This window comes from Anolis sagrei, chromosome 1 (genome assembly GCF_037176765.1).
Source record: "Anolis sagrei isolate rAnoSag1 chromosome 1, rAnoSag1.mat, whole genome shotgun sequence".
Taxonomy (NCBI): Eukaryota; Metazoa; Chordata; class Lepidosauria; order Squamata; family Dactyloidae; genus Anolis; species Anolis sagrei.
Genome location: NC_090021.1, coordinates 191,156,760 through 191,178,512, shown reverse-complemented (window position 1 = coordinate 191,178,512; position 21,753 = coordinate 191,156,760). Strand labels below are relative to the sequence as shown.

At 43.1% G+C, this 21,753-nt stretch overlaps 1 protein-coding gene across 1 annotated transcript in view; it reads left to right on the top strand.

Annotated features, from left to right (window-relative positions):
* The window catches only part of HOXD3 (homeobox D3), a 120,267-nt gene that overhangs the window by 53,027 nt on the left and 45,487 nt on the right, over window positions 1-21,753 (top strand). Inside the window, exon 2 of the mRNA XM_060779537.2 lies at window positions 21,027-21,053. The gene's annotated coding sequence lies outside the window, so the exon portion shown is untranslated. The remainder of the gene's footprint in view (window positions 1-21,026; window positions 21,054-21,753) is intronic.

Sequence of the window (21,753 nt, the reverse complement as noted above, 5' to 3'; positions counted from 1 at the left end):
ACGCTTCTCAGCTGTCAGTATCATGAAAAGATTCTGGGGTGTGAACAAATGGGAGGGGGGGGGGGGAGAGATTTTGTTGCGTGGTAGTTTAACACTGCGCCATTGGAAAGGAGTCCAAAATGGCCGCATGCAAGATGGGGTCTATATCTGTGTGTCTTCTTCATGCAGGTTGCTTTTCGTTTACATGCATGGTAGACTTTTCTTTTCTGGACACCAAAACAAGCGTGTTGTGTCAAAATATGTCTAGACCGTTAAAAAAAATAAAGAAAATAATTATTCATATAGCTCACGTCCCATTGAATGAGCAGGAGATTGTCCCTCTGTCTGTCTGTCGCTCCTCATCTGTGAAGGTTGATATGAAGGTCTTTTAACAACAGCAATTCTGGGAGGAAATAAGGGAACATGAACATAGTCCATTATGAGTCTCAACTAGAATCAATGCATTTCTCGATTGAACAAATCCCATGCATTCGATGGGAATCCACTTGGATTGGATGAACCCAATCTAACGCTCCCTTTCAGGAGAATCCTATTCATATCTGGATTGCTGTGAGTTTTCCCGGCTGTATGGCCATGTTCCAGAAGCATTCTCTCCTGACGTTTTGCCCATATCTATGGCAGTCATCCTCAGAGGTTGTGAGGTCTGTTGGAAACTAGGAAAATGGGGTTTATATATCTGTAGAATGTCCAGGGTGGGAGAAACCTCATTTTCCTAGTTTTCAGCACATCTCACAACCTCTGAGGATGCCTGCCATAGATGTGGACGAAACCTCAGGAGATAGTGCTTCTGGAACATGGTCATACAGCCCGGAAAACTCACAGAAACCAAGTGATTACTGACATGAAAGCCTTCACCTATTCATATCTATTCAACAATAAATTGCTTCCTATGCAAAAATGTTGCCTTTTATTTTTACACTGAATTTTACATTGTTGCCACTTGACTACAGGGCTTGTAATTTAAGATTTGACACAATAATTGCCTTCTTTAGAAGATACTTTAAATAAACCTACTCAATTGTCTGTTTCCAAATTTCTTAATGTGACAGGTTAATGTGTTTATGTTTTGCTTTGGGCTCTTACTCATCTTTCTCTGTGTAAGAAAGTAATATTGTGGGGTGGCCTGAGAATGTATTGGGAAGAACAACAGATGCTCCACTTCATTAGCAGTTATGCTGAAAAGATTCATTTTCCTCTCCTGGCTTGTTGGAAATCACCCTTTTGGCTTTGTGGTATTTTTCAATCATCTCTGCAAAGTGCATATTTCTGAATTATTAGCCACCAGCTAAATGTGAGAGCAATTCCAGACATGAAGGTCTTTCTAGTTTACAGTAAACATTCCAGTTTAATGTCTTTGGTTTATAGTAGAAAGATGCATGCATGCCAAGCAAAGATATTTCTCTGTGTGTATATAAGGCCGCCCACTTTTGCCTCTGGTGTAATGCGCTTTCCCTCCTCCACAGCCACTACACTGCATTTATTATAGTTGGATAGACCTCACAGAAGGTAGGTAGGCGTGTATGTGGTTGACTTTAAAAGGTTTTTGTTGCACCTGTTTCACAATAAGATTAATATAACTGCCCAACCGCCTCAACCTATAATCCAGTTAACACAAAGTTAGGTTTAAGTGACAACATTTACATTCTAATCTAAGGGACTGAAACAAAATACTCACATTTTCTGGGTTGACAGTTAGGGGATCCTGTTGTTGAAACCCTGAGCTGAGAAATCTCCCAAATTCATTCTATTAATTGGGTGAAAATGCCATTTTTACTAAACAGTATCTTTCCTCATCAAACTGCTGTGTCAGTGCAGACATACTGCACAGCCTCTTTGTCTTTGTGTGTATATATGTGCTTTCAAGTCACCTGTCGACTATGAATTTCACAGATTTTCCTTAGGCAAGGAACACTCAGAAGTGGTTTTGCCAGTTCCTTCCTCTAAATAATAGCTTATGGCACCTGGTATTCATTTGTGGTTTCCCATCCAAGTTCTAACTGTACTTGAAAACTGACCCTAATTAGATTTCAAGATCAGGAGGAATGTGGTTCCTTTGGCGCAGACCTTTGCTAGGAACACAATACATTAGGGCCCAATGGCCACTTAATCTCAAAAGGTTTTGATTGAGGCTTATATTTGAGAGCACTGGTTTACTCAATTATTTTTTTCATAAACTAATGCCTTAACTGGAATCCCATAGGACTACCTTTTGTCATGAACCAAGAAAAATATAACCAGTAGCCACCAAAAATCAATTAATAAATCAATGAATTAATAAATCAATAAATAATAAATTATTAAATCAATGAAGAAGAAGAAGAAAGTTAGAGGACTTGTGGAGAGGATCTGGGGGGGGAGAAATACTGGTGGATAATGCAACCACAATGTAGTGTGTCTTTGTGTTCCTCAAAGCTGATACACCCCTATCTATCTATCTATCTATCTATCTATCTATCTATCTCTAACCTATTTCTATCTCTAGCTATGATCTCTATGTCATCTATTTATATTACATCTGTCTATCTTATCTATCTATCTATCTATTTTCTATTTATCTATGTGTCCAATCTCTATCGTCTATTTTACATCTATCTATCTCTAACCTAGAATCATAGAAATACTGGTGGATAATGCAACCACAATGTAGTGTGTCTTTGTGTTCCTCAAAGCTCTGATACACCCATATCTATCTATCTATCTATCTATCTATCTATCTATCTATCTATCTCTAACCTATTTCTGTCTCTATCTCTAACTATGATCTCTATGTCATCTATTTATACTACATCTGTCTATTTTTTCTATCTCTCTATCTCTCTATCTCTGACTTATTTCTGTCTCTATCTCTAGCTATGATCTCTATATCATCTATTTATATTACATCTGTCTATCTTATCTATTTTCTATTTATCTATGTATCCAATCTCTATTTATCATCTATTTTACATCTATCTGTCTATCTATCTATCTTATCTCTAACCTATTTCTGTTTCAGTCTCTAGCTATGATCTCTATATCATCTATTTATATTATCTGTCGTATCTATCTATCTATCTATCTTCTGTTTATCTATGTGTCTATGTGTCTAATATCTATAATCTATTCTACAGCTATCCATCTCTAACCTATTTCTGTTTCTATCTCTAGCTATGATCTCTATATCATCTATTTATATTACATCTATCTATCTCATCTATCTATCTATCTATCTATCATCTATTTATCTATGTGTCTGATCTCTATAATCTATTTTATATCTATTTATCTATCCATCTCTAACTTATCTCAATCTCTAGCTAATCTGTCTAATTTCTTATCTATTTTCGCTGTTAATTATTTAACCGTGTTAATTATTTAACCACGTTGAGTGTGCATTTGTGTTTTCCAGGGGAATACACTTCTCTTGGACTGCTTTCTAAGGTTTTGAAGCTGGGGGTGGGAGAGAGAATCGGAACAAAGACAGTATTTCACTCCTTGCTTGGCAGGCAGCTGTTAAAGGTATTTACAGCTCCACTGCATTGCGGCACTGAATGCTGCGGCTGGAGGGCGAGAGCTACAAAACAGGAAGTGGAGGGGAGGCGGAGGAGGAGGAGGAGGGGCGCGCGCTATAAATGCCTCTTTTGGCCCATGGGCTAGCAAAGAAAAAAATAAAATAAAAAGAGAAGTCTCTGGTTAACAGATAAGGAAGGCTTAAGATTGTTTCTTTTCCACCAAGTCACTACTGGGAAATAACAAAAGTGGCCTTCTCTTCCTTAGAGGAAACTGTTCATTGGGATGGATTTGGTGATGGTGGTGGTGGTGAGATCCCACCAGATAGGAAGAGGCAGAAGCAATCTCGGGAGACATAGGTAGATTGTGGGGCAGCAGAGAGGAGGCAGAATAGATCTTTTTTAATCTATGGAGCCCTATAGATACTTCTCTCAGCCCTATTGGGGAAGAGAAGAAACAGTACCGAGGAAGTGGCTCCAAAAGGTGGAAGTGAGAAGGAGAACATCGCGTGATGTTTAGGAAGCTGAGTCCCAAATAATGATTTGAGATTGTTGTTTCCGGGCTGTACGGCCATATTCCAGAAGCATTCTCTCCTGACATTTCGCCTGCATCTATGGCAGGCATCCTCAGAGGTTGTGAGGTCTGTTGGAAAGTAGGAAAATTCGGTTTATATATCTGTAGAATGTCCAGGGTGGAGGAAACCTCATTTTCCTAGTTCCAACAGACCTCACAACCTCTGAGGATGCCTGCCCTAGATGCAGGCGAAACGTCAGGGGAGAATGCTTCTTGAACATGGCCATACAGCAATCCAGTGATTCCGGACAGAAAGTCTTCAACAATTATTTAGGGTTCTATGGCGCCCCAGCTTTATTTTCCTCCTGAAACGTTGTCATCATCATCTCAGGTCCTTCATCCTGTCCCCACTTCTCGAAAGAAGACATATGTATTTTTAAAAATCAGAGTAGGGCAAGGCTGGTTTGTTTCTTGGATAGTCAGTAAAGCGGTCCAGCTAGTTAACAAAAATCCCCGTTTGGGGGGCATTCTTCCCCCTTTTGAATCTCTGCGGTTATACATTTCACCAAGTGGGTTGTAATCCGCCAGAGCTCTAGCTATAATAAATCTGCCAGCCTTAAAGGTGTCACAAAGCTCTTTGTTCTTTTGCTACATCAGGGCAGTTACCCCTTTGAAAAGGGCTTCTTTCAGAATGAACCCTTCCAAGGTGGGGAATTGTTCACCAGGGAGCAAATAATCTGGATCTGAGGATTTGAAACCTTCGGGTCCACCTCAGAGCATGGCACTGTAGAGCCCTGGGTGGAGGTGGTTGTTGTGTGCCTTCAAATCCTTTCAGACATAATGAGGTTTTTCTTGGGAGGCTTTGTTCGGAAGAGGTTGTCCAATGCCTGCCTCTGAGGCTGAGAGAGTGTGATCATGTTCTCCAAGGAGTACAGAAGGGAAACCTCCAGAAATCGCTTGGATGATGGTTGAAGTCCCTGATTTCCCAGCATGAAAGTGGTTATGGCGCTCGAACCCTTGGCCGAAATCCAGTCTGTCCTGGTTTTGCTTCCAGACGTTGTCAAGGCGAATGGTGCTCGATTGTGGCCATTACGGAGGTGGTGGTGGTAAAGGTGCGGGGCATAAAAGACTGCTTCCTGTCTGAGAAGTATGACTGCCTTTGTTGTCTGGTGTTGTTTGTTGGGTCCTCAATGGGAGGAGGTTTTATGATTCCTTGAAGGAATCTATTTCTTTGTTTCTGTCTGGTTCTGAAATGGGCCAAACAGTAGCTATTATTGTTGTTATGCACCTTCATAACAGAACTAAGACTTAGGGGCGACTTCATTCTAGGCTTTTCTTGGCAAGATTGGTTCAGAGAAGGTTGTTGTTGGTTTTTCGGGCTGTATGGCCATGTTCTAGAAGCATTCGCTCCTGACGTTTCGCCTCCATCTATGGTAGGCATCCTCAGAGGTTGTGAGGTCTGGTGGAAACTAGGTCTAGTTCAGAGAAGGTTTTTGTTTTTCTTCTAAGGTTGAGGGAGTGTGGCTTGCCCAAGGTTTCCATGACTGAATGGGGCTCAGGGCCATCCCACGCAGCCATATAACCCGGAATATAAAGCAGAAAAATCCCGCAATATCTGCTTTGAACTGGATTATAATGCAGTGTGGACTCAGATACTGTAGATATTGTGGATTATCTGTCTTGATATTCTGGGGGCCTTTCCACACAGCCATATAACCCAGAATATAACAGCAGCAGAAAAATCCCGCAGTATCTGCTTTGAACTGGATTATATGGCAGTGTGGACTCAGATATTGCAGATATTGTGGATTATCTGCCTTGATATTCTGGGGGCCCTTCCACACAGCCATATAACCCAAAATATCACGGCAGAAAAATCCCTCAATATCTGCTTTGAACTGGATTATATGGCAGTGTGGACTCAGATATTGCAGATATTGTAGATTATCTGCCTTGATATTCTGGGGGTCCTTCCACACAACCGTACAAACCAGAATATCAAGGCAGAAAATCCCACAATATCTGCTTTGAGCTGGGTTGTCTGATTCCACATTGACATATATTCCAATTCAAAGCAGATAATGTTAGATTTAATTCAGCTGTGTGGAAGGGGCCTTAGCGTCCATCTACATTTCCGAATTAATGCGGTTTGACACAAATTTGACTGCCATGGCTCAATGCTATGGAGGTTGTAGTTTGGTAAAACACCAGCACCCTTTGGTAGAGAATACTAAAGACCTTGTACAAATCCCAGGGTTCCCTAGTATAGAGCTATGGCGGTTAAAGTGCAGTCACACTGCACCAATTCTACAGTGTAGAAGCCCCTCAATCTGAGCTAAAGAGAAAACATTATTTTTCAGGAGGATCTATGTGGGTTTCAGAGGAAAGTGGAACATCCTGAGTGGAATGAGAAGTCTGCTTGCACTTGAAACGTTGCCAAAATATGCGGTTTCCTGTTTGCTTGGCTATCCTTCCATTCATGTGTATGAATATATACTGTATGAATGGCAGAATGACCGCACAAACTGGAAAACATTCTTATATGTGAATGGGCACACGGAAAACAACAAAAATGCCTATTCTTTTCATTGTGTCCAAAACCCCAAAGATCTCTATCCATACCTTTAGTAGTGCCTCCCCCACCAACCAGCCCTCCTCCTTTAAACAATTGCAGCTGCTTTTCCTCAGGAGTCCAGACTCTGGGCATTTCTGTATCAGCGAACAAAGCAACTCAACAATGCAATTTCCTGCCAAACAGCTTGTTGGCGAGTGCTATTCAAAAGGGGGGGGGGGGCGGGTTGGGGGAAGAGCAAGAGCTCCTTCCAGTATTAAATAAATGTTGAAAGTTGAGATTCCCCACCATTATTGCATATTCTTTGATGGCATTATAGATAATTTTTCTTCCTTTCCTCCATTAAAAAATGTTTCAAGCTGGAAACGTTTCTTCAAAGCTTCTGTCCTGCAGAGAAACTTGCACAGCTAGATTCAATTTGACAGCCTTTTTTGTGATGGACGGAAACCTGATATGCGTCTGAATTTAAATGGATTTATCTTGGATCCTAGATCTGGATGAGGCTCCTCAGAAACCCCACGGTTTTATCCTCCTCCTCCTCCTCCTCACCACCACCACTGCCTCCAGAAATTGCCAGCACCTTTATTCTACATTTGGGAGTCTATTCCAGAGACGCCTCTTCCCTTTTCCACCCCACTCTCCCCACTGTGAAGAAGAGCCACTTTGTTGTGGGGCGATTTGTCCAGGAGAAGGCGCTATAGGACAAGCCTCACGGCACTTTGGGTCTTCAGACCTGCCCTCCACCCGAGAGAGCAAAGGCGGTGACTCCTTTGCCAAGGATCTCCAGCCAAGGATCCCTCGCACCCCCTGTTTGAGAGATCCAGGGGTCCCGCTGAAAGATCCTACCCTAGAGCTCCTCCAACTTTCTCGCTGGGAAAAGGAAGAAACTCGATCTCCCTTTTCTTCTTCGCCTCACGCTCATTAACAGAGTAAGGGTCACTAAGATCAAATGCATTTTGTCAAAATGGTCCTTTTCCTTTCTGCCCAGGTAGCCTCATGTTTAAACGTGCATCTGTTATGCACTTAGAAATCCATGTGATACAAAAGGGGATGCTGGAAATTGCAGCTCACTCAGTCTGCTTTTTCAGCATACTCAAAGAACTACGGTTCCAAAATTTCCTTTGGGCAAAGCCAAACAAAGTGTCTGGTCGCAATCCATTTCGCTTTTATTGGTCTTTTATTAAAAACTGTTACTGACACCACAAACTGTACAAGGCACATTATTTGCTTTGAACTAGTTTATATGAGTGCCCTTCTACACTGCCATATAAAATCTAGATAATCTGCTTTGAACGGGATTATATGGCAGTGTAGACTCACATAACCCAGTTCAAAGCAGATAATGTGGATTATCTGATAATCTGGATAATGTGGCACTGCAGAAGGTGCCTGAGTCTACACTGTCATATAATTCAGTTCAAAGCAGATAATCTGGATTAAATGGCACTGCAAAAGGGCCCGGAGTCTACACTGCCATATAATCCAGTTCAAAGCAGATAATTTGGATTTTATGTGGCAGTGCAGAAGGGGCCCTGAGTCGACACTGCCATATAATCCAGTTCAAAGCAGAGAATCTGGATTTTATATGGCAGTGCAGAAGAGTCCGGGAGAGGTTGGGCAAGAAAATATGCAAGTTTTTGGACTCCAAGGCAATTCCATGATTCTTCCCACAGAAGTGAATCCCACTGAGATCAATGCTGCAAAATTCTCTGGAATTAGATCACCAAGGCCAGATACTGAGATAAAGGACAAAAATGCTGCAAGGGGGAGGCTCTTATAAGCCACCAAATGCTGCAGTACTGCAGCTCCCATCAGCCTGCTGAGAATGATGTGAGCTGTTGTCATTTGGATAATCGATTCTGAATCATACTCCTTCGTTCATATTCTGGGCCCTCTGTAGATTTTAAGTAGTTTTCTTGGAAGCTAAATAGAGTCAAGTCATGGTTAGAACTTAGATGGGAGACCCCCAACCAAACCCTAGGTAGGCTTTATATTAGGGGAAGGAACTGGAAAAACCACCTCTGAGTATCTCTTGCCTAAGAAAACCTCATAAAATCCATACAGATCAGGCAACCTGAAGGCACATAAACAGAGACTGAGGCTGGATCTACACTGCCCTATATCCCAGGACCTGATCCCAGATTATCTGCTTTGAACTTGGGATAATCAGAAAATCTGGCATCGGATCCTAGGATATAGGGAGGTGTAGAAGGGCACTGGGCCTTGGAAGGCAAGTCTCTTGAATTCAATGTAACCAAAGGGTTACTGCCCCCAGGACAGACATCTTGGGCAGTCTGAAAGTCCTCCCCTTCCTTTTCAACAGTCTTGGCACATCTGCCTACCTCTTTCCTAAGGGTGCAAAGCAGCCAGGTATTTGAGACCAGAGAGAAGGCGTGTTAACTGCGGCCTATTGAATAAAAATGACCGGTAATGAGACTCCAGTCCCAGGGCCTCCAGCAGACTTGTTGTGCTGTTTGGAATCTGCCCCCAGCCACATTCCTCCACCCTCAAGTGCACCTCATGAATGGGGCTGTGTAGCCAGCCTTTTGTGAATGGCGTGGGGGGCAAGCGAGTGGGTCGTTACTTTGGAGGACCATAATCTGTCTGGTCTTTGATGTTGTTCTGCTCCAGCTTCCTCTGATTTCCCTTTGATCTCCGTTTCTTCCCCTCCCCGAAATTGCAGCTCCTCCTAAAAAATGTCTATTTCCACACCACCTTCTGTCCAAGGGATGGTTATTTGGACTCACTTCCCTCCTTTTCAAGAAGAGGTGGTAAAGGCCCGCTTCATTTACTACCTCCCCCAGCATCCCTGAACCCCCTCCCCTCTGCCACCTCATTTCGTGGACTCTTCCAGGGTTCACCTTCCACAGTCATGAGACAAGTCCTTGTCCTTGCTCACCCTCCCAGTCTCCCTACACACACAAACATACATAGAGGAACCCACTCCCCTTGCCTTTCCTTGCCTTCCTTTGGCTTGAGAGAATCTGTCCAAGGAGACAGATGGCTAGCTGTCAGTGTCCACTTCATCAGATTCCACAGGCCCCACATATTGCAATAGGACCACATTCTCAGCATCCAGTATGCTTTGAGTTCTGGCTCCATTGGGGGCTGTGAGGAGTGGCAGATTATGCTTTGTGTGATGGTTAAACAAGATGGGATTTGTAGTTGGGATCATCTGGAAGATCTCAGGTTGTGAAGGACTACCTTGATCGAATCTAGCAAGAATCTTTATAATGGAGAAACTGAAAGAAGGGAGTAAAGAACATGGACAGTTTTAGAGTAATACTTTGCAAATTGCAATTCACAGAATCCTCCAGCCACCATGGCCAATGGTCCCCATGGCTTGGGGCTTCTGGGAGCTGAAATTATCTGGTTGAGGGAGCCTACTGAACAGGTGCATTTTGGAGCTGAGTTTCAGCAAATGAAAACTGGGACTTCTTCCCAGGCAGATATTTAATTAATTAATTAATTAATTAATTGTTGTCCATCTTGGTGAGCCTCAATTGTTCTTTGGCCATACCTCCACGTTTTCCAGGATGATAGTAGGTGTTGGTCAGAAAGCACAGAGTGAGGAGGAACCCTACTTCCTCCATTCATGGTTTTGGGTCGCCTTGGCGTTACACTCAAATGCAATGATGCATCTACACTGCTATGGTTTAGTGCTATGGAATCCTGGAAATGTCATTTTACAAGGTCATTCTCTTCCAAGGAGTGCCTCGCCATACTGCAAATCCCAGGATTGCACGGTACTGAACCATGACAGTTAATGTGGTGTTAAACTGGATTTATTCTACAGTGCGAATTCAGCTAATTTTGCAGCTTGCTCTCCTTTTGCAGCAGCCCTACAGGCTGGGGCTTTTGGGAGCAGGAGGCCAGCCCCTGATAAACACTATGTAAAATTACTTTTGTTCCTGGATTAATAATCTCATTTCCTAATTGGTTCCATCATAAAAACACAGGGAAAGTTTATTAAACTGCAAAAACTTTGTTTTTGTGGGACATACTGCAGTTTCTGGAGTATCACAACTATTTTCAAAGTAAGCACAGCACAATTAAACAGGAAATATATTGTCGAAGGCTTTCATGGTCAGAATCACTGGGTTGTTGTAGGTTTTTTCAGGCTATATGGCCATGTTCTAGAGGCATTCTCTCCTGTCATTTCGCCTGCATCTATGGCAAGCATCCTCAGGATGCTTGCCATAGATGCAGGCGAAACGAAGCATCCTCAGGATGCTTGCCATAGATGCAGGCGAAACGACAGGAGAGAATGCCTCTAGAACATGGCCATATAGCCCGAAAAAACCTACAACAACCCAAACAGGAAATAACACTTTCAAACCAGGAACACATTTCACCCCCCAAGTTTTGTTACATAGTGGAATACTTGGAGGGTTTGGGTAGTTTTTCTCTTGCAGGGAAGAGGGGTGAAAGAGGAGCTCTCCCTCCTCCGCGCGTGCCTCCTCGGTTTCAGGGCTTGTTTAAGGAGCTTCCCGGGGCTAATCCGCTTTAAGTGGAGCCATTTTTCAAACCTGCAATTTTTCACCTGAGCACACCCGGCGTTTCCTCCCTGCTGATGTATCCCGGGCCACATGACGGGAAAGGCCTCCTCCTCTTCTCCCACAGTTCACTGGCCTTATTTCCTCCCTTTGTGGTTTCGGGGCATTAAACCTTCCTGCCAATTTCTCCTGGATTGTGTGGGTTCGTGCAAAGGAACCGAACGAGCTTCTTACGCTTTGCCCGCGTTAAGAAAGAAGGGGGTGATTTGCACTGGCATCTGGTTACAGGGCCAGGTTTGCTGGGGGGGGGGGGGGGGGAAGGCTCTCAGTTCGTTCTTGCCCAGGGGTCAAAGAAAAGTTTTGAACTTGATCTCTTCTTGATAGATATTTCTTAGGTCACCTGTCGACTAAGGCCCCTTCCCCACAGCTGACTAAAATCCCACATTGTCTGCTTTGAAGTGGAATATATGGCAGTGTGGACTCAGATCACCCAGTTCAAAGCAGAGATTGTGGGATGTTCTGGGTTATACGGCTGTGTGGAAGGACCCTTATAGTGAGCCATGAATTTCCCTGAAAACTAGAGTTTTCCTGGACAAGGAATACTCAGAGATGGTTTTGCCACTTAATTCGTCTGAAATACAGCCTAGTTATTGCGTTGATAGTCTGCTTTTCCTTCCTTTTCACACCCCATTCCTGTTCTGGTTCATTGCCACGACAATCCTGATTCAAAATTAGGCAGAAATAGCTACTTTTGAGTTAAGGAGGATTTGAACCTGGGATCCCCCTGGTCGAAAACGGGGGCTCTAAGCACGAATTGGTTTACGGAAATTCTCACGTTATTGAGTTCCATTGAGGACCCTTCCACACAGCCCTATATCCCAGAATATCAAGGCAGAAAATCTCACAATATCTGCTTTGAACTGAGTCCACACTGAGTTAATGTGGAATTTTCTGTCTTGATATTCTGGGATATAGGGCTGTGTGGAAGGTCCCTTAGTAAATGGATGGTTGCTTGTAGCCCATAATGGGGAAAGCATCCCTTTACACACACACACACACACACACACACACACGTGTGTGTGTGTGTGTGTGTGTGTGTGTGTGTGTGTGTAATCAGCTTTTTGTTAGCATATCAGTACAGAGGCAGCTAGCAGTTGTTTTGTATTTCCAAAACATTCCTGCAAGTGCAAGAGTTTCTTTGAAGAAGTAATCAGGGTCAAATTGAAGAATTTACACCCGGAAAACCTTGTGTTTCTGAACATGTGCCAAGTGTATCTCCTTATAGAGATGGAGAGTCATCCAAAGTATAGATGACATTAAGAGAAAGCCTTTGGCATGAAAAGATAACAATTTACTACTCAGTTTATTGAATTATCTTTATTGTCAAGGAAGGAAGACTTATTTGTGGGACTTCTGTTGCCAAACAAAACACTATGCACACCAACTGCTGTAGCAAAATATCTTTGGCCATTCCTCAATGGTGCTTATACGTGCAGAAATTAGTATTTTGGATAAAGGTTGTGATTCTAATCCATGATTTCGCAAGAATCCAGGGAAATGAACTGGTAGAACCTAGGCACCCTATCCTCTTATTATCCTGCTGAAAGCTGAACAAGTCCATTCTAAAAGTGATGCACTCTGTGCAAAAGGTTTTCAGCAGCTCTAAAAAAAACTGTGAAAGGTTTTTCTGGTGTGATCCCTATGACATAAAACTTTGAAGCCTAGAAGTGGGGAATATGCAGCCTTTCAGATGTTGTTAAACTACAATTCCCATCATTCCTAATCATCATAATCAATGTTGAGCAATGATAGGATTTATGGTCCAACAGTATCTTGTTCAATGTCAAATGCGTTCATGGCCTGACTCACTGGGTTGCTGTGAGATTTCTGGGCTGTATGGCCATGTTCCAGAAGCATTCACTCCTGAAATTTCACCCACATTTATGGCAGACATCTTCAGAGGTTGTGAGGTCTGTTGGAAACTAGGCAAGAAGCAGCCAGGCTTTGATGCTGCAAGGCCATTCAATGCTGATCAAGGTGGCCAATTGCAACATACACACTTGCCTAAACAGACAAAAGTTCTTTCTCCCATCCTGGACATTCCTCAGATATATAGATCTCACTTGCCTAGTTTTCAACAGACCCCCTCAACCTCTGAGGATGCCTGCCATAGATGTGGGCAAAACCTCAGGAGAGAATGCTTCTGGTTCATATGTAAGATTCCAGCAGAAGGGAACTGTTTCATGGTCTACGCTAGTATGGATTTCATTAAAGGCAGTGAAGTCAAACTTATCTCAATCCTGTAGTTTGAATGGAGACTAAGGGTGCAACTACACTGCAGAATTAATGCAGTTTGACACCATTTTAGGAACTACAGTTTTACAAGTCTTTATTTAGCCTTCTCTGCCAAGGAGTGGTTGTGCCACTCCCAGGATTCCATAGCATTGAGTTAGAGTGGTATCAGACTGCATTAATTCTTTAGTGTAGATCAGGCATGAGCAAACTTGGGCCCTCCAGGTGTTTTGGACGGCTGAGGGGGAAAGGAAGGGGCCTGAAGCTGTTAGGAATGGTGGGAGTTGAAGTCCAAAACGCCTGGAGGGCCCAAGTTTGCCCAGGCCTAGTGTAGATGCACATTGAAATCATACTTAGAATAGACCCATGGGAATACTTAGATCTATCTATTATTTCATGGGTCTACTTTAAATAAGTGTTTACATGGACCCTGTGAATGCTGTCCACAAGAAGTGCATGAAATTTCATCTTCAGTTTGTGTTTGATTTCGTTCATCACAGTTGAAAGCCAATGTGAAGAGGAATAAAAAAGAAAAATGTGGAATGAGATTCTAAGTATAACTATTAAACTATTATTTGAGGGTTGCTTTTTGTGAGGATGGGAATGAAAGAAACGCAGAAACAACCCTTTCCTTAAATCAGTTGATCTGGAGGGATAAGATCAAAGTAGGTTCCATACAGTAAAGTTGTTGGGTTGGCTGGAAAATGCTGGTTTAACTGAACGACTTCTCCAAACAACTTTTGAAAAGAAAGTTACACCCAATTCAAGGCCAACCAGTCTGCATAAATTGAGATTAAACTAGTTTTAGTGAGTTTTAATGGTATGGTTCACAGTAAACAAGTGCTGGGAGGCAGTGTGGCATAGAAATTTGAGAGTTGGGCTAGGATTCTGGAGTTATTATTCCTGTTGTTAGTATTATATTATTATTATTATTATTATTATTATTTAATTTATCTCTGTTCTGAAGAGACTGAGTTCTTCAATTTTGATTTACTTGTGTCTTTATTTTCTTAGAATGGCCCTGTTCTTTATTCCAAAGTGATAATTATGCAATCTTAGGGCCCTTCCACACAGCTCTATATCTCAGAATAACAAGGCAGAAAATCCCACATTATCAGAGTGTGGACTCAGATAACCCAGTTCAAAGCAGATCTTGTGGGATTTTCTGCCTTGATATTCTGGAAGGGCTGTGTGGAAGGGCCTCCAGAATATCAAGGCAGAATATCTCACAATATCTGCTTTGAACTAGGTTATCTGAGTCCACTTTCCCATATATTCCAATTCAAAGCAGATAATGTGGGATTATATTCAGCTGAGTGGAAGGGGCTTTACAGAACTATGTGTATATGTGCCTTCAAGTAGCCTGCAGATTTATACTGACCTCCTGAATCTCAAAGGATTTTCTGAGCTGAGGAATTCTCAGAGGCAGTTTAGCCTATTCCTTCCCTTGAAATATAGCCCACAGCCTTTGGTATTGGTTAGTGGGGGCCTTGAGTTCCAGTGAATAACCAGCATCGACCTTGCTTAGTTTCCAACACTGGACAGGAGCTAGTGATTTTAGGGCAACTTTTGAGAAATTTTGGAAGTTTTTCACAGATTAAAATGGAATATGAAAAGGCAAGGTAAGTAGTCAGTGGACCATAGCCTACTTTACCTGTGGTAAATCTGGATTTAGAGTCAGATTCTGGTCTCTTTTCAACTCAAGAACTCGAACTAAGGTACTGCACACCTGGATTCCCAACACATTGGATCCATCCCGTCTTAAGTCAAGGTAAACATACTACAGTCAATGGAGAAAATAGCCATGATTATCTTTCACTCCATTGCTTTCAGTGGTCTCTTGGAAGTATGAAGTATTCAAAGGCATAGCCCAGTTAGTCTGGATTAGTGTACAAAGGATGTGTCTGAGGAAGTTGATTTAAGTCTACAGTAGTCTGAGGCCCCATCTACAGTGCCATAACAAATCGAGGTGATTTGCTTTGAACTGGATTATATGGCAGTGCAGACAAACCGGTTCAAAGAAGATCATCTGGCTTTTATATGACAGTGTAGATGGGGTTTAAGAGCTGGATGAATTCCGGAAATGGGGGTTTAAATTCATACTCAGCAACAGAGACCCCTTGGGTGACCTTGGGTAAATCCTGAGGCAAGTTCCATTACTTTCAGTAGGCTTTCTCTCCAAGTACTGAGTGCCCTGCTTTGAGCGTTGGACAATGGCTCTGTGGAGACCAGGGCCCGAATTCCCACTCAGCCATGAGATTAACTTAGTGACCTTGGGTCACACACTCTCAGCCTCGGAGGAGGGCAAAAGCTATCCCACTTTCAAGGAATATTATAAAGAGAATCCTGCAGTAAGGTCACCACGAGTCCCAAACGATCAGAAGGCACAGAACATTGGGGTTAGGGTTTAGACGTGTAAGCAATTGCATTATCCAAACACACTGAATTGATCCACAGGGACAGCGCAGGCTGGGGGCCCTTCCAAACAGGCATATAACCCAGAATATCAAGGCAGAAAATCCCACAATGCCTGCTTTTTACATGTCAGGAGCGACTTGAGAAACTGCAAGTAGCTTCTGGTGTCAAGGAGATTGCCCAGGGGATGGCCAGATGTTTTAATGGAGCCCCCCCCAGTTGAAATGGGGAGAGCAGGTTGAGCTCCCTCTGTCAGCTCTTGCTCGAGAGAAGCCTCCCACAAGGCTGGTAAAACATCAAACATCCAGGAGTCCCCTGGACAACGTCCTTACAGACAGCCAATTCTCTCAAACCAGAAGCGACTTGTAGTTTCTCAAGTCGTTCCTGACATGAAAAAACATCTTTGTGGGAGGCTTCTCTCATGTCCCTCATAAGGAGCTGGAGCTAACAGAGGGAGCTCAACCCGCTTTCTCTGATTCCAACCGCTGACCTGTTGCTTTGAACTGGGTTATCTGAGTCCATACTGCCATATATTCCAGTTCATAGGTGCATCCATAGGGTGAAATTGACCCGTGGCTGTGGATGTTCTTTCCTGACTATAGTGTATTCCGTCCTGATCTCGGGTGAAAGTCCTAAATAGGGACGCTGGTTCTCTCCCTCTTAGGCTAAGGTTAAATATTGTAGCTAGCGACCTACTCATCCACTCTTCCTGGAGGAATTTTCATAAATCACGTCGGAGGAGTAATGAGATCGATTCACGTGACAGGAGTGGAAAGCAGGAGGGAGGGGGGTCGCCTCAGTCTCCATGCAAACCTTTCTGCCTCCTGCTTTTAAATTACAGGCGTTTCTCTCTCTCTCCCCCCCCCCCCCCCCGCTCTTTCCTTCGTATACAGTTGGCACCAGCTTAGGTAATATCTCCTATTGACCTTCCCAACTGGAGGCGCATTTAGCACATTCATAAATACAGTAAAAAAATATTCTCCGCATTTTTTTTCAGGGGAAAGGCGAGTCCTTCCCAAGGTCCTTGAATCCCTATGATTTATAATGAAGCCACTTCGGTTTAGTAACACCCTCCTTCTCTTGTTCTCTCCCTCGCGCCCCTTCCTGGCTTTCCTTCACACCAGACTCCTTTCCTAATTTTATAACCCTCCTTAAAGTTTCAATTATCAAAGTCTGAGAGGGGAGGAGGAGCAAGAGAAGCAGGGGAGGGAACACGAATCAACTTCTCCTGTTTTGTCACTTTCACAAGTCCTGTAACTTCATAGGCTTCGAAACAGTTTGGTCACTTGGGAGGGCCCCACATCAGACGAGGAGGCCTTGAGGATGGCTGTTTCTTTAAGTCCTGATTGCCCACTCTCTTGCCTCTGAGAACTCACTCCTCTTTGAGGCTGCTTAGCAGGGCAAGAAGTAGGAGAGTTGGAAGAGACCACAAGGCCATCCGGTCCGGCCTTCTGCCCTGTAGGAAAGTAGAAGAAACTACATCTCTCAGCACCGCTGGTTGCTCAAAGTACCGTTTCCTAGCTAAAACTCAAACCACTCCAACAAACTCATGGCTATCACTGCTCCGGATCTTGGGGGTTTCAGTGCAAGTTAAGAGCTTTTCTTCTGAAGGACACGCTGTCAGCAATTGGACGCTGGAAGAGATAGTCTTCCTCTCTTGTGTCTCCTCCCAAAAGGTATGGTTACTATGCGCCTTCCAGTCCCTTCCTACGCATGGTGACCTAAAGATGACCTTATCACGTGATTTTTCTTGGTAGCGTTGTGAGGGGAAAGCTGCCCATACCTTCCTCTGAGGCTGAGAAAGTGTGACTTGGCCAACCTCACGGCTGAGCATGGATTCAAACCCTACTCTCCCTGATTACTAGTCCACTGATTCCTAGCCCAACATTCAAACCAAGCTCATGGCTATCACTGCTCTGGATCATGGAGGTTTCAGTGTAGGTTTTTCTTTTGAGGTACACACTCGCAGCAGTTGTTTAGAAAGCAGAAAAAGGTTCTTGGGGGGCACAGCAAGCCACAAGGTTTACAACAGGGATTTTTTTACAAAGAGGAAAAATATGCACCCCAGGCTTAGAAGATGTTTTTTGAGCCAACTAGCGACCCTTCCAGATAGACCCTATATCCCAGGATCTGATCCCAGGTTTACTGCTTTAAACCAGATTATATGAATCCCCACTGCCAGATATTCTGGGATAAACAGAAAACTTGGTATCAGATCCTGTGATATAGGGCTTGTATGGAAGGGCCCTGAGACTGACTGGGGGCCCTCCCAGACAGGCCCTATATTCCAGGATCTGGTTCCAGGTTTTCTGCTTTAAACTGGATTATATAAATCCGCATTGCCAGATAATCTGGGATAAACAAAAAACCTGGGCTCAGATCCTGCAATGTAGGACCTGTCTGGTAGCCCCCCCCCCCCCCCAGATTGTCTGGGTTCTTCCACACAGCCCTATATCTCAGAATATCAAGTTAGAAAATCCCACAAAATCTGCTTTGGACTGGGTTATCTGAGTCCACACTCAGATAATGTGGGATTTTCTGCCTTTATATTATGGGGTATAGGGTTGTGTGGAAGGACTCTTCCGGAAAGGGCTATCCCAGGATCTGATCCCAGGTTTTCTGCTTTAAACCTGATTATATGAGTCTCCACTGCCAGATAATCTGAGATAAAGGGAAAACCTGGGATCAGATCCTGGGATATAGGGCCTGTCTGGAAGGGGCCTTAGACTGACTGGGGGTCCTTTCAGACAGGCCCTATATCCCAGGTTCTGAGCCCAGGTTTTCTGTTTTAAACCGGATTATATGAGTCCACACTGCCAGATAATCCGTGATAAATAGAAAAGTTGAGATGTAGGGCTTCTCTGGAAGAGCCGTAGGATACCTATATCCTCCTTCTAGGCACCTAGCTCAATTACCTGGACGGTAGAGAAAGGTTGAAGGTTGGAAAGCTCTCCAAAACGAGTTGGACTTTTCACAATATTGTTTAAGTGAGAGCTCTTCCCTTCCTTCCCTCCCCACTCCTCTATTCTCTCCACCCCATACATATTCATCCCAATAAACGTTGAATTGGTACTCACTCAGAGCGAATTTCACACGGAACTCTTTTCCTCACAAAAAGTAACTAAAGGGAAGCCAGCTGGGCCGCTTTCTTCAGGCAGCTATTTCCCAAGCCTGGCCTAAACACAGACACACATCTATGTATATATATATAAGGGGGGCCCATTGCGTGAACCTTGTTATTTTGGACTCCTGAAATTCTCTCAGAGAATACAGGGCCCTTCCCCACCCCCACCTTTTTTTTCCTCCTTCTCTGCCTCTTTCTTTCTTTCTTTCTTTCTTTCTTTCTTTCTTTCTTTCGCTCCCTCTTTATTTAAGCGAATAAAAGTTTAAAGCTCGAGGTTATTTATTGTTCCGCCGAGATCGGTCCTGAGTGGCTCCTTCCAAGCACGTGATTCCAATAAACTTTGTTTTATGGCTCCAGAGTTGACAAGCCAAAATATAATTCCCACCATAAATTAGTTTAAGAGCATACAAGTGCAGATGCCTGGGTTCCTGGAAGCAGTGACAGGGAAAGTGTGAGCCGGGAGGAGCCCAGCGCCCAGAGGACTTGCTCTTCTTCCTCCTCCTCTTCTCTCTTCCCTTCGAGAAAGAAAGCGGACAGTAAGTCTCTCCGGACACCCCCTTTTTCCGCGAGCCGGTTCCTTCCAGGGACACTCAACCCCATCTCCTCCTTTTTAGGCCCTTTCCCTTGAAAAAGAAAGCACAGCATCTCCGTAATTAGGCTTTATAGATTTGGATTATAATAACTTTGGATCGAATAGAAACAAAAACTAAACAAACTCAGCGTTGTCAGACTGGAGGTCGATCTTGCTCTTAGAATTACTATTTGGAGGACATCAAGGCTACTTTTGGAGCTGGTAGGTCGTGTGTGAATATTTCATTTGCAGAACATTTCACGGTGTTGGTCCTGCAATTTGAAAAGGAAACTGAAAAGAGGGAGGGAAAGGGAAGGGGGGAAAACAGAAGTCCTTGAGGCAGGATATCTTTGGAACCCACTTTCATTTTGCTGTCTTTGTAGCAGCCCTAAAAAAGCGATGAACAGAGTTGAATTACTTTTGAAAAATATATTGTTTATATATGGTATTACATATTATTATTATTATTATTATTATTATTATTATTATTATTATTAATCTTTGTAATACCATTTTTATGGTCTGCCTCCGCGTGTGGAAGAAAGAAAGATGCAGGAAAGGAGGAGAACGCAAGCTTTTCTCATAGTACTCTAGTAACAATAATAATAAGCTTAAAATCTAATGTTAAGGAAATTGTGGAGATAGACATTGTAATATTAATTAGGTAATTAAATCGGGGTGAGGATGCTCCATAAATTTTATAGACTGAGATATCTCTAAGGTGCATATTAATCCCAGGAAATCAGCTTTGGGTATTGAGTATCTTGTTTGTAGATGAATATATATATATATATATATATAGAGAGAGAGAGAGAGAGAGAGAGAGAGAGAGAAGATATATATATAAGAATATATATACAAAGAGAGAGAGAGAGAGAGAGAAGTGGGTATATATGTGTGTGTGTGTGTGTATATACATACACACACACATATATGGCATCTTCTTTCATAAGCAAGATACTCAATACTCAAAGCTGTATATTTCCTTATACAAATGCAAAGTAGAAACTGATATGTTTTCTAAGGCTTTAATGGCCGGAATCACTAGGTTGCTTTGAGTTTTCCGGGCTGTTTGGTCATATTCCAGAAGCATTCTCTCCTGGCGTTTCACCCGCATCTATGGCAGGCATCTTCAGAGTTAACCTCACAACCCTGAGGATGCCTGCCATAGATGTGGGTGAAACGTCAGGAGAAAATGCTTCTGGAACATGGCCATACAGCCCGGAAAACTCACAGCAACCTAGAAAATGATAGTCCAAAAGATCTATCCAATATATCTATGCTCTGGGCTAAAAGATTTAACTCTGATTCCTATCTACCTATCTCTATCTATCTATCTATCTATCTAATAATAATAATAATAATAAGGCAAAACTAATAAAATAATAATCATTTGTCAGAAAAGGTATGCTAACTTTCCTCTTTAATGCAGCTTGTGTACTCAGCAGGGATACACAAGGAAGAGGGCAATACTGTTCAATAGAATCAATACAGAAAGTGGAATAATATCAGTGACAGGTTTCTTCATCTTCTTTCTCTTTTTAATTGCAACAGGTTCGGGACAATGGAAGGACGTCTACAGTAAGTACATTTTTCCTCCTTGCAAAATCTATGCATTTATGTCTATACTGTGGTGGTTTTCAAGCATTACCTTGAGTGGCTGACGTCGTAGGAAGAGGTCGTTCATTCTTGGTGTGTTTCTCTGAGGCTTTTTTGTCCTGGGGCTTCGGTTTTACTTTCTTCCCTCCTCCTTGCCCGTCCTCCACGTGTATGTTGGCAAATGGCAGCAAAGGCTGATGGTACACTTTCCAAGGAGGGGCATTACAGGGCTGCACAGGTGCCAGGTGTCATGTTCTGCCTCCTCCTCAGGCCTTTCCAGCTCAGGAGCATGATGAGCCCCCTGAACAGGAGAAGGCTATGACGCATTCGCCCCAGAAAATAAATGCTCAGGGCCTTTGGCTTCATTGATATGTCCCTTTGATATTTGTGGATTGTCTGCACAGCCTTTGAAGGGTGAACTGATATTCCAATAAGGCGTGGTGGCCCTTAAAATTTTTGATTAGCTCCTTCCTTCTGCCTAAACCAATTTGTTTCCTTCCTGGTTGTCAACGATGACACATATTCCTGTTTGAGATTAAGGCTGGATCTACTTTGCCATATAATCCAGTTTTAACTGCATTACACTGTCATTTTGGGGCCCTTCCACGCAGAATATCAAGGCAGAAAACTCACAATATTTGCTTTGAACTGGGTTATCTGAGTCCATATTCAGATAATGTGG